Source organism: Nomia melanderi, chromosome 5 (assembly GCF_051020985.1).
Source record: "Nomia melanderi isolate GNS246 chromosome 5, iyNomMela1, whole genome shotgun sequence".
In the NCBI taxonomy this organism is placed as follows: Eukaryota; Metazoa; Arthropoda; class Insecta; order Hymenoptera; family Halictidae; genus Nomia; species Nomia melanderi.
This window is the reverse complement of record NC_135003.1, coordinates 18197713-18210279: the sequence shown is the minus strand read 5'-3', so window position 1 is coordinate 18210279 and position 12567 is coordinate 18197713. Positions and strand designations below refer to the sequence as shown.

The 12567-nt window shown below is 47.4% G+C and overlaps 1 protein-coding gene across 6 annotated transcripts in view; it reads right to left on the bottom strand.

Moving 5' to 3' along the window:
• The window catches only part of LOC116424550 (uncharacterized), a 114264-nt gene that overhangs the window by 100952 nt on the left and 745 nt on the right, over positions 1 to 12567 (bottom strand). For 5 of the 6 annotated variants that reach the window (XR_004234488.2, XM_076367529.1, XM_076367533.1 and 2 more), the window contains exon 2: positions 12238 to 12485. The exons of the other annotated variant lie outside the window; for it this stretch is intronic. The gene's annotated coding sequence lies outside the window, so the exon portion shown is untranslated. The remainder of the gene's footprint in view (positions 1 to 12237; positions 12486 to 12567) is intronic. 6 annotated transcript variants of the gene reach the window in all.

The following is a 12567-nucleotide window of genomic DNA, read 5'->3' as shown; positions in this document are numbered from 1 at the left end:
ACTATCAATATTCGTGGAAAGTGATCGAATTATTGCGCTGCGATCGTCTTCAAACTTTGTAACCCGTAATTACGCGAAACGGAAATTTCAGTTGCTATCCTCGTTGTTTACATGCTTCGTCGTTTTCTAATACTAAGGAAAATTCCTGCGTCGCGAGGAAATCGGGAAATACTCGCGGATTCGATGGAATCCGGGAGGAACAAAGAGGAACGCTCCGCGCGGCTGCTGAAACGCGTTCTCTCGCGATGAATAAAATCCGTCGCAGTCTCGTACGCAAAGATCCGTTTCTGGCGAGCCGAGCTGGTCGCGAACGTACGCTCCGTAATGGCGAATCGAGTCAGTAGGGTCACTCTAACGGGCTAACGGGTCACAATAATGGCGTGCCGTGCATTACGGATACGCTGACGTAATCGTTTGACCGGCTCCTGCCGTTCCCGGTGGGCGAAAGTTCGAGCCCCGCCGGGAACAATCGGAGTCGAAGGTTATCGCGGGTCGCCTCGGAAATTGATCTGGTTCGGTGATAGCCGGCGCGAATTCGCGTATCGCGCTATTAGATCGGTGCCGACTTTCCATTCGGTCAGCGAAACGTTGCTATTCGATGTACTTTGTCGTTGAGTAGCTCGTAAAATAATGTCAATGATAACGGAGAATTATCGCAGTTATCTTCGGAATAGTTTCAAGGAAACACGACCTGATCCGCTAGTCGATTAACAGTGAAACGATGGAGACAGCGAATCAAAGAACAGAATCAGACGAATATCGCGGAAAAGGATAGCAAGAAGGAAACGTCATAGAGTCCAAGTTTTGTAAAATTGTTTCGTTAATAAAGAACAGAGTACGTTGAATCTCTCGATCGTTTGAGATCTGTAGTTTGACAAAGACCAGTCTCGAAGCTTGCTGAAACAGCTCAATACTTTAGCAGTCTAACTGTATTGTAACAGTTTCCTGAAAATTCTGAAAGATAGATTCGATCGTAGCGAATCGAAGAGGAGGAAGAGTCGAATTGGAGAAGAAAGGACGCGTGTCTGGGCGATTGTCGTCGGGGCACCGTCGGAAACGAGCGGATCGCGCGCGCACAATGATCCATTGCGGCAAGTAGGCGAACGTAACTGTTTTATTAAACCGTAAGCTGCGTCTTCTCGTTCGGCCGGCGCTTACGTAATCGAAAACACGGAGAGTGAAAATCAAGCGTGATCCTACTTTCGTCGGCGAGAAGAAGCGCCTCCCGGCACTTTTGCCGTGGCCGGACCGTATCAACCGACTAACGGCCGACCTTCCGCTGTTCCCAGTCCTCCTCCCTGGACGTATGAGGTCATCGGGATCTACGCGTAACGATCTAACGTAACGCCAGTGTAAGGAGATCGAGCGCGACCGGCGAGTCACTCGTTCCACGGAAACGAGCGAAACGCGTAGTATTCGCACGCGCTATGGAAATTTTCGACATTTTCAGCCCTTTCGCTGGAAAGCTGTTGGTTAAAATCGTTCGAGAGCTTTTTTTGAATATGGACCACATTTCGGGGAATTAACTTCGATAGAAACGAATAAATTGATTTATATTGAATCGAATTACTACGATTCACTGGACTGAACGATGATTATTCGAAAAAGCTGCTGTATTTATTTATTTAGGTGTTTAAAGATAAGAGAATGGAATACTTTCTTGAAATTTTGGAAAACGAGGGAAGGGAATCTTTATCGAAGGATCAGATCGTGCCGGACCGATTCGAGATTCAAGATTTTCGTAATTAAAGGTGAATTGGAACGAACGTCGGGTTCGCTTCTGATCGCCGCTGGGCAGAAATGAATCGATCGGTTAAAAATAAATGGCCACGATTCAGGGACAAATCGCGCGTTCGAAATGGACTGGTTACCATCGCGATCCATCGATCCCTGTCCCCGTTAGCCGCTTCCCGATCAAGGCTGCGCCACAAGGTTCAACGGACGTACGAATCGGAGCACCAGCGGTGCGTGATTCTCGCGTTAATAATAATCATTTCCATTAACCCCTTTCCTTACAGTTCCCTTCTCAGCTATGAATAATTCACCGAATTAAAACCGACAAAAATTCTAGTCATATGCTCCCTCCGAATCGCCACGCTGAATAACAGAAGAATATTTAATTCTGTATTCGTGTTGGTTAAACTCTGTTCGAAATCTCTCGCGATTAATTCCGATCGCTCAATTAAGGGATACTTTTCACGAAACACTTCATCTGTGAATTCAGAATTTCTATCGACCGCGTATTCCCCGTATTATATAATTCCCCAGTTTTTTAGTTTTCATTCTTCAGCGGCTTCCCGATCACTAGCAATCTCCGCTGACCGCTAACTGCCGATTACTGACAAGCAGTGTTGATTAACTGGCCATTACCGGCCGGCGCGTACGGAGCCATTCGAGAATAATTATTCTTCCGCGTCTAATAAAGCCGAATAATGAACGGCGTTTAATAATTCAATATACGCGCGAGTGATATTCGCGCGTTATATTTACCCCCCGCGCAGGCTACGATGGCCGCTCGAGATTTACGATAGCCACTCGACGCGTGTACCCGCGAGCGAGGAAAAACGAGGAGAAAGAGGGGAAACAACCTGCTCGCGGCGCTCGAATTCTAATAAGTTAATTTAATATCCGCCAGTAAATCTGGTCTAGCGCGCGAGCGCTGGGGTTTAATCGGAGGATTTTTCGAACGGGATGTTTGCTGGCTGAACGCTCCCCATCGACCGGCCGTTTCACTTTCTCGCTTTCGTTCGTCGCGATGACGCCTGCGGGATGCAAAGTTGAAACGGCGAGGATAACGTTAGCGTAAACGGTACAACCCGTGAACTGTTATCCTCGGCGTGGAACAGACGAGGGGACCCACTGGCCCAGCAGCGATCACCGCGACGCCTCAGTTCGCTTAACAATGTCGATTCGTCGACAGTTCTCTCAAAAATCCTATTACATCTGTGACCAACGCTGTTTCCCGAGAATACCGAAGAAGCGGTATCGGGAATACAGTAACCACTGCGCTTTTCCGATCGGTCTATCGATCTTCCGCAGTCGGTTCTGCGAGTTTTGGATTTAAACTTTCAGGATCTGTGTCGATCGAGCGTTCGTTCCCTCTTCGGTGAGTACTATGGATTTTGTTAAAAACAATGTAGTTCTAATTTATCGAGGCATTGAGGTATCGAATCAACTTATTGATTAATCCTTTGCGGTGAAATGAAATGTTCTTATTTGAAACTTCATATTGCAATTATTTCAAAACACCCACAGAGTACTGCTGGTACTTGTGTCTTGATTGTAAAATCATAACGACACGCATGTCGTTCGAACAGTTTCGAAAAATGATCTCCCGAGTCATGGCGCTAATTACCGAACGGTTATAACCTCGTCGCGCGCGATCGATTAAACGATTCGCGAAAGCCGAACGTCTGCTTTTCGAAACGCGCGACGCTCTTAAATGTTATTCCCTCGGCGTTCGACGGCGTGATTAATAGCGATTTATGAAACGTCATTAGACTTTCAAAACGCGTCGCCTGCTGTTTTCAAGCGACTCCTTTTGCTAAAACCGAAGCGTACGGTATTACGAGGAGCCTTGCGAGGAATAAAGAGAAAGAGAAAGAGAGAGAGAGAGAGAGGGGGGAACGTGTTAGATGGGACTTCGAAACGCGTTAAATCATCGAATCATTAGTGTCTAATTCCCACTGTTTACGACATCGTCTTCTGCCGCGTTTATTTTTAGCCGACAAGTCCAATGACGATCTAATAGATGTACACAGCCGATGATATAGGCAAAAACGACCGTCAAAAGTTTCACGATTCAGATAAAGATCGGATTCGTAAGATTAAATTCGGTGTTACGACGTTCGTCGCATAAATTCGTTAATTTTAATGGCACAAAATCGACGAGACGCTGTTCGAAATGGCGGACGTCGAAAGCGAGCTTGTAGAACTTCCACGGGAGCACGAGCAATTTTGTAAGAAACGACGAAAGACAAGCGTTATCGGCGACCTTGTTGGCGACCGTGTCGGTTTCGATCTAATGGCCGCCGGTCGGTTTGAATAATACATAATTTCGAAAGAACATCAGCCGAGAACCGCCTGCTTCCTTATTAGACCTAATATAAATAACCGATGACTTCACCTCTTCAAGGATGCAGACGTATACTTCAACGAATGATCTCGGCCCGATATTAAACGACTCAATCGTTCCGCGCGGACAGCGTTTTCTTTAATATGTTCATAAACACCAGCGTACGCCTTTACGGCCAAGATGGCCGGCTACGTCAGCGGGGGACGTTCGCGAAACTCTGTCCGAGGGAACCGGATTAAAGGTACGTTTCCACGCGACGTTAATCCGCCGCCCCGCGACTGCGCTCGCCGCGATCATTTTTATCGTGGTTTATTCGAAGAGAAGAGAATCCTAACTTTCACTCCACACCTGCGTTTACTCTCGACGAAGTGGAATATTCTCCGGTAATCTTCGTTAACCGTAACAAAGCACAAATACTCGATACCATAGATTCCATGAACTTCAATATCGATCTCCTTCAATTCGAAACTATCCTCTCGTTTCCTTGTAAAAGCTTCTCTTACTAACAATCGGTGACGATTTTGCGTTCATGAAATGGGACCAAAACCGATGCCCGAACCGAATGGCACTGTTTACCGGGGAAATTCGACGGTCAAGAGGTTACCAGTCGCCATGCGACCGGGCGCGGGTTAAAAGAACCATCGAGAAGGTCCGTCGGGAGGGGAGGGAGGGTCCGAGGCCGTTTCGTTCGATTCACGTTCGTTAGCACGGGGATGCAAAGGGGATAGCGCGAAGCAGATATCCTGCGCGGTTGGTTGGCAGCCTGTAGAAGGGACGACGATGGCGTAGCCGTCGAGAATGCCGGTGGAACGGCCGAAGGAACGGGTGAGAGTGGGACAGAGCTCGAAAAAAAAGAGAATCGGCGAGCAACGGCCAGAGGGGCGGGGAGGGGAAAAAGAGGAAGACGGAGAATAGTAACGCGGAATGCCCGGACAACGCTCCCGTGGAGCTGGGGCCAACTAACGGTCCACACCACCACCATCGCCGCCATCAACTTCGATGGTCCTCATCATCCTCCTCTTCCTCCACCTTCTCCTCCTCGTCCTCCACCTCCTCCTCCGACGCCACCGCCGCCGCCTCTTTCCACTCCTTCCGTCTTCGTTTTTCTGTCCTCTTCTTCATGACGTCGTTTCAATAACGTATTACACCGTAAGCCGGTACCCTCCGACGACCGGCGACTCTCAATCTTTTCTTTCTTCTTTTCACCCTGGTAATTGTTCGATCGTCGCCTATAATCGCTTGTCCTATGAGTTTCGCCGGAACCGTGATCGATGGGACTGCTTTACCGTGAACACTTTACTCGAGCAGAGCTATGTCGCGTGTAGAATTGAAAAGCTCTGATGGCTCTTTCGACAGTCCTCTGTTTTCGAGAAAAATGCTTCATGTTTGCATGATACCGTAAGACGAGGAAAGGACGCCTGCAGGTTTTGAATCGCCGTGCTTGGAATTCTGTTTTGCCTCTGTTTTTCTTTGCTGTCCTTTGAATTATAATCTCTGGATAACTTGTATTTTGTTATTGTACAAATATCAAACTCACTTCTCTCGGAAACGGGGAGCATTATCAACAAAGTCACGAAGCCTTTTCATTTCTAGGTGTAACACGCATTAGTCACCGCTTGATTTGATACAGTACAATTACGAAATCTTCTGTGTAGTATTAAGCTATCGTTTATATTCATTAAACGTATTAGAAGTCTTCGCCGCGTCCACCGCGCGATATTCCAAAGAAACAGGTTAATTCTCGAGTGTTCGAGCTCGTTACCCTTGAAAAGAATGGTCTTCGGTTTGCAATTGTTCTTGGAGCTGAAGCGTTCCGTTGCGCAAAATGCGACAACGTGCAAGTATATACACGGCGGAAAGTATTGAATGCATCGGAGGACCTTGTAAGGAAGGTGAACTTCGATTCGACGGTGACCTTTGCAGACTCGCCCACAATAGTAACGCTCGCGCGATCTCCGAGCCGCGAAGTAAACGCGAGAACGTTCGCGATTGTCCGCGGATCACGCGTGAAATCCGTTTCCCGTCGGACTCGACGAGATTCCTTTCGTTTCGTACGGGGCGCTGTAACGAGCCAGCTGTTCCCGGCCCCTGAATATCCGTAAGTCACGCGGAACTCGCTTACCGGTCTTCATCATTTCGCCCGGCACATTGCCGGCCAACAGATTGCCGCGTAGTGACTGGGCATTTTCAGCGACCCGTTTCAAACTTTGATCGATCACGACTCTATCGGGCCATCTTTCCAATTGAATGTATGTAAGTACATACTGGAGGATCGAGGAAGCGGAGACTCGCGGACAAGCTTCGCGAGGCTCGATCAAGTTCCTCGACGTTGAAGTTCCGAGACGTTCGAGGCGTACAGTATCGTAATTATTTCGTCTTATGTATTGAGTCGCTCAGAAGTCGACGCGGCGAGGTCCGGAAGAGAAGAATCGAGGAAATTAATGTTTTGATCGAAGCTGTCACGGTGCCGGACAATTAACTCTTTACGGAACGTCGACATTTCCATGCAAATTGTCATGTTTGCCATACAAAGTCGTAAAAGAATTGAATGGCTCAATCAGCAGGAGATCGGTACGTAGATTCCACTCGTACTATTGTTTTACCGATCGATGTATAATTCAACTCCAACTGCTGAAGGTTTTGCATATTGTGATACATCTTCGTCCGCAAGGAGGTCCTCGTTGCGTATCGTGTCCAAGCGTTTTCGGTCACTATCCGATCCCCAGCGTCCGAGATCCTTCGCCTACACCGCATTCCTATGCAGTCGGTTCGCGGAGGTTACCCGGATGCGTCCAGACGCATCTTACATTATGTTAAACACCGACGTACACACAGTTGCCATTCAAAAGAAACGGATACCGTTATTAATTTCTCCCCCGTCCTCCCTTTTTCCGCCTATCGATCGCACGCGTAAGAATCATTTCGCAGGGATTCCCGAAGGATCCGAGGACTCCGTCGTCGCAATCATGGTCGACGTTCAATCGTGCTTCCGATGGGTTCGCGATGAACCTCTGTCCGTCTTCTTGTCGAAGGATAAATTGGATTTCAAGACTGGGATCCGTAAACCTCGTGGATCCTCGAGCGATTCTCACGCAGCGGGAAGTCGGTCGCGCAACCGACTCCGGTATCCTTGGGAAGGACCGTCGAAATTTCCTGTATCCGTGGAGATCCAGGTACCGATCGAGATAAAGGAGTTCCCGGCGCGATCGGGGATTCGAGAAAATCTCGAATTACGAAGCCGAGATCCACCCACCGTGGCCGGCTGCGCTGTCTGGCCGCCATTAGCGTTCGTTCCGCGATCCCGTTCTCCTCGGTGGCTGGGTTAGGCGCAAAGAAAAAAGGAAGAGCGAGGTTTTTGTCGCGCCGCAATAGCACCGCAGTCCTCGAGGTGGATCTCGCCGGAAAATCCTCGAGGCCTACGCAACCCGTTGAATGCAACACAGTGCGGCCGAACGACCGTTTTCCGGACGAAACTTAACCCTTTGCACTCGGATGTTTCTTACTAGAGATATTTAACATTTCTTTACGAGGCGAAGACGATGTTCTTCGAGACTAATTCGAAGAGCAATAGTACATTGAGGAACAAAGCTGTTTTATTCCAATGTTTCACGTATCGAGGCATTATACAAAGATTAACACTAACCCTTAGCTCTCCAGGTTGTTTTGTAATTGATCAGCAACTGCAACTAATTTTTATAGTATTCCTAGCGAAAACGAGAAATGCTGTAACATTCCTTCTTTAAGATTTATTAAAATATTTAATATTACATCTGGTGCAATATTGGAGCCTACAGAGTTCAAAGGGTTAATATCACATTCTATAGTTCTACTGTGTCAAATCAAGTGGTAACTGCTAAAACTAGAGAACAAGAACTAAACCTATGGTGGTTATATTTTGTTCTCACGCGGATATTAGGAAGTTTTTTCGATGACACTATATGTTGCGATTCGGCTCCAACGTCAGAAAAACAGAGGGATGGAATTTCTTCGCGGGAAATTTGTAGTTTTCAAATGAGAATCATCTTGTATGTAAATAGTCGAATTCAAGGGTTTCTACAAGCGGCTGCACACTGCGAGCATCGCTGCAAGCGACGGGCTCGAGGCTTTCGAGATAGCAGAAGACACGTTGCACTCCAGCGAATCGTGAAAAAGGCTCAGACCCGTCGCTCGTAGCGACGCGTGCATGCTTCAACGTATATATAAGTCTTCCCGAGACATTCCGGTGGACTTCTTTCTCCGTCCCTTGTCTTCCCTCTCGCCTCTGTGACTCCTTTCTCTTGAGCCGTTCCCCTTGTTCCTCCGACTTGCAGGCGTCCGGAGTGCGCGCGAAGTACTCCTCGTGACTTGTTGCTAGGAGATCGCGGCAAGTGTGCCCAATTCGCCGGTGAATCCGAGAAACTTTTGCTGGAGGAAAGTTTCGGGGGACAGGCTCGTTTGGCGGAACCTCGCGACTCGTTTAGCACCAGAGAAACCTCTCCGGCGATCGGAAGAGTCGAGGGGTCTCCGCCAATTCGCGCCTCCTTTTTTCGTTTGAAATTCTGCCTAGATACTAGCTATCGTGCAGCATTTATTTTCAGGATTAATTGGCATGAGCGTGAACGGCAACGTTAGTCTATGTCACTGAATCTGTATGGTACCCCGTTCGTCTGTGTCCGGAAGTTTTGCGGCCAAGTTGGGGTGATTCTTTTCTCTACGATCTGCATTGTTTCGCAATTTCATTGTAGCATTGGATCCAGTAATTAAGACTGCCGCTCGTACGGCATTGCTCGGCGAACGGTTAACTCTTCCCAAGATCTAAACGAACATCGATTCTTCTAGGAACAATACAACAAACCGCGCAACAAACATCCACGAGTCTATCCTGGATCCACTGATAAATACGAAAAACCCGCTATTTAAGAATCGAACGTTCGTCTCCGAAAGTCTCGTTCATCTCGGAAGGAATCGGTCGAAGCCGGGCGGGGAGATCAGAACCACCCCGTATCATAGAAGCGATCGCGATAACCGAATGTTAATGCCGGTAACTGTACGCGGTACTCTTTCCCGTGGCGGGTCTCGCGTTTCGAAATTGATTAGTATCACCGACGCGCAACGACTTCAATTAATCGGATTAATATCGCGTTACGCGGTTGCCTCACGCGCGCTCCTTAATTCCGATAGTCTCGGAAGGATACCCTGAGAATGCTTCTCACCGGTAATTACCGAGTCTGGCCGATCCGTTGAACGCTTTAATAAGTTGTCTCATCAGGATATCTCTGTTCTGTATCGTGCTCGTTACGTTGTCCGCTCTCGTTCGGCCGCCTCTCCCTCTTTCTCTCGCTCGCCGCGCGGCGGCTGATAATTACGGCCATTGTCGCCGTGACGAGGCGACGGATCATCGGTTCTCGACGCTTATTACCGGCGAATAAAGACGATCGCCGGCCGAGGAACGAACGCGTCGCGTCGGCCGACGCCGGGGACACGCGCGTCCGTTACGCTTTTCCAGCCGGGGCGCGTTCGTTCTGGCTCCGCGCACAAAGGATCTCGGAAGCGGCGTACAATGAAACGCGCCGGAGGTAAACAGAAGGGGAGGAGAGGAGAGCCTTGTAAATTACAGGCATCCTTGGAAACCTGCGAGGAGATTATCTGCGCGGGAATCCGGCGAGAGACTCGCGCGCCGTAGGTGGTGCACCAATTTCCCCCGGTCTCGCGACGAGCCCCGGGAAACTAAGTATCGATTGTCCGGCACTGGCCGTGAATCGCCCAGCGTCTATCGCGGACCGAATTTCAATGAAAATATCAGGTTTCCTTTGCTGCTCCCCTTATCTATAGGAGAAACAAGCGTTTCCGCTGGGAGCATTCAACGCCGATGTAAGCCGATGTACTTGGTCGCACGTGTTTAAGGAAACTTAATCTTTCAAAAGGAATACGTGAAATTGTTATTATCCGAGGAAAAGAAGTACGCTTAGGTGCTCGTTAGAAACAAATTATTTTAGTGAATAAATAGTACGCGAGTATCGCGAATCTCCTGTTCTCATGGATTGTTTGATGAAAAATTGAAATTCTGTATGGTAAATCGTGATTACGCGATGCAATTATAGAGCAGACTGCGTTCACGGAGTCTTCCATTGGATGCGATTAAATGCATTTTCGGCGAAGTATATAGAAAAGCAAGGATTGAAAGAAACGGCTGGATACCGACGACGATTCCGCTCGCCGTCCATTGTTGACCGGTCGAGCGAACGGTCGTCATTCGCTAATTTTCCAGGATCCGTTGTTTGTCCTTCTGTTTTGCATAGTGTTATGCAATCTCGTCAAGGCGGAAAATAACGACCGGGCGGTTGGCACCGCGAGAAACAGTCCAGCTGCGCCTCGGACAAAGATCGGATCGGCGAAAGAGGATACGGGGGAAAAAAATGCGACGAGCTTTCCAAGGTAATTCACCTCGCGAGTTCGAGCGTGCACATTCACGGAGATGCAACGGGCATTACGCATTCGGCCGACGTTCCTTCCGGGAAAAAGGTAGGAAAGAAGAGGAAAAAGGAGAGAACAGAGGAAAAAAGAACAGAAGCGGCTACGAGGAGCGGTTTTATTCGTGGCTGACCCGTCCTCGTGACCCGTTTCATGGATCTATGCTCGGCCTACGTGCGGACACTTCGAATTTTCGTATTATACGATTATTCCGTGTCTGACCGGGTCAAAGAGAGACGGAGAGGCAGACGGAGAGAGAAAGAAGGAGCGAGAGGTTTAAAACGCATTAAGGTACGTTTATAGCGGAGCTGCGATAATCGATCAGAGCTGCGATGAGAGCGAACCGAGGAAATACGTAATTTTGCTTGAAACGAAAGCGTCTACGTTCAGCATTCAGCTGCGTACAGTTACTTAATCAACGATACAGGCGTTGCGAATTCCGTTTCTTTACTCTAGTTTCGTCGCGATACTTTATCTCGATAGTGGACATAGGAGAGCTAAGTTGATACTGTAGTACTAAGTTGATTAACTAAGTAATTAAGTAACTAAGTACTAAACTAATCAAGTAACTAAGTTGTTAACTCAGTAATCAAGTAACTAAGTTGATTAACTGAGTAATCAAGTAACTAAGTTGATAACTTAGTTGATAATAGTGTAATGCAAACATTGTAACGCGAAATGAGTAATAATTGTCCCTGCTTTTCTTTGCTGCAAAAGAAAAACTGGGAAACGCTTAAGATTTTCGTGGTTAAATTTCGTGTATTAAATTTCTAGTTCTAATATTAAATAAAACGGAAAATGTTCTAAATAATGAGACGTGGTATATAATGAAGTATATATAATAAATAAATATATTACGATATATGATTTCATACAGCATATTTCCTTCGCGATTTAATTTTGTTCGCGCAGCTCGAGAATAAAGCGCGCGTAACCGGCGAGATATTCCCGCGCGCGCGCGATTTGAATCGTTTCGAATATGCACATGCGCACATAGCGTGCGTTGCTCGGCCGGCTAGCGCGTAATATTATACAATATTCTCGTTACGATAATCACTTCCGACACGTTAGTTACACATCGGTTCGCGAGGCAACGACTGGTAGACCAGCTTTACCGCAATTTCCACGGACCGACGAATTATCGCAATTATTTTCAAAAGCGTTCCGTTCGGAACACGTGTGCGCCTTTTCGAGGAACAAAACCATTCGTTACTGTTACCTAAGAATTGTATCCTAGGCGAGGGTTCTTTTATTTCGATGACTATAAGCTAGTGTAAGTTTCCGAGTACGTAACATTCGGTACACCTTATATAAGATGTCTAAATAATCGTTACCAATGGTAACCGAGTGGATTATGGTACGACCGGGACAAATCATTTGGGCCCAAGGGCACGAGATAAACTGGTTACGTGATTTTTCGACTATCTGTATAAATCTGATGATTTTTCACGAGAATTACCGAATAAATAAGTGAGGAAACGGAAAAGTCATTGAAAGGTGACGGTGAATAAGAACAACTAGTTGATTGCTCCCCCCCCCCGGTTAATAGGTTAAGTCAGCGTTGGTCGACCGAAGCCAAATTGGATTCGATTTCGCGTGCCCTCGGCACAAACTAGCACAGCAAGATCCGAATCTTGCTCGCCTTTTGTTGATACAATCAAACGGAAACATCGTACAAAACAATTGTTACGCACACGTGTACACTGGCATACCTGTTCGACTGCTGCCTGCTGAACTTCCGCGCAGTAGGTTACATTTCACACTGCCACCGGATTTGCAATCCAAATTAACGAGGTATGTTAATCACGGCGAATGTACACCAACAATATAGACTTTCAACAAATCGAAAACATTGCACATCACGACAGGACACTCCCGGGCAACGGACTGTAATGCGTCAATTTCAAACTTGTAACGGACGTCCAAACTACGCAGGCGCACGCGCACGTTTTCGTTTCATCTGAAAATATCGATAAATCATAAACGATTAATAGAAATTCATGGAAACGCCCTTTTACTGGGGAGTATAACGGTATCGTTTA